Source organism: Mastomys coucha, unplaced genomic scaffold (genome assembly GCF_008632895.1).
Source record: "Mastomys coucha isolate ucsf_1 unplaced genomic scaffold, UCSF_Mcou_1 pScaffold22, whole genome shotgun sequence".
Taxonomy (NCBI): Eukaryota; Metazoa; Chordata; class Mammalia; order Rodentia; family Muridae; genus Mastomys; species Mastomys coucha.
This window is the reverse complement of record NW_022196905.1, coordinates 166,479,824-166,480,769: the sequence shown is the minus strand read 5'-3', so window position 1 is coordinate 166,480,769 and position 946 is coordinate 166,479,824. Positions and strand designations below refer to the sequence as shown.

The 946-nt window shown below is 49.6% G+C and overlaps 1 protein-coding gene across 5 annotated transcripts in view; it reads left to right on the top strand.

The window, feature by feature from the left end:
- Plekha2 (pleckstrin homology domain containing A2) overlaps positions 1-946 on the top strand; it is a 63,591-nt gene that overhangs the window by 59,613 nt on the left and 3,032 nt on the right. The window lies entirely within an intron of this gene.

Here is a 946-nt window from a genome sequence, read left to right as displayed (position 1 = left end):
TTTTTGAAAAGCTACTAGATTGCCAACTAACCAGAAAGAATCAAGGGAAGAGCAAGCATAAATAAATTAGCGGGTAGCAGGTGTGAGAGGCGTGTACCACGGGCCCTTTTCATCCTTTTTTAACTTAGTGCCTTTGTTGCTATGTGTGGCACACAGATAACTGAGGGACTCTGGGGATGATGGGAAGGGATAGCATTTCAGGCACTGAGGGATAATGAGAAACACGAAGTCCCAATGAAGACCAAAGCAGTCCTGCTTCATCCTGGTAGTACTGAAAGAGGAGTGTTTTGGGGTACAGAAAAAGCACAGTTGCCTACACACATACACGCACACACACACACTAACACACACACACACACACACACACACACACACACACACACACACACACACACACACTTGTGCTCTGGTGGACCGATTAAGGGAAGGAGCTCAATCTTGTTTCCCTCTGTAAATGTGTTCACTTGCATTCTTCCTTCCAACAGCGGGGAGGCGCCCAGAGACTGCCTGCAGGAGGCACGCCACCTCTGTCTTCTCTTTCCAGGGAGAAGCTGCTGCCCCCTTCTGGGGTGAAGTGGTTATTTCTAGGGGAAATGCTTCGCTAGCATTTCTGCTGTGGTGTTCTGCTTAGTTCTCACTCCAAGGGTGAAGGTTTAGGACAGATCCAAGTAGCTTGTGCTTTGAGAAAGGAGCTGTCCACATGGCGATGTACGCTTTGGAGGGTCTGCAGAGGGAGTTCGCTTTAGTAGAATTTAAAGCAGGAGTCTGCTGTTCAGACAATTATGGGGGAGACAAGGCGGGTGGCGTCTAGACCAGCCTGGAACCCTCAGCTGTGGCACTCCAAGCCTCAGCTTCCTAGGAGTCTAGAGGGGCTGGGTTTTTCAGATGGGGTGATGGGTTCAGTTAGAAGATGGAAGACTAGGCTGGTCCCTACTTTATATGCCCC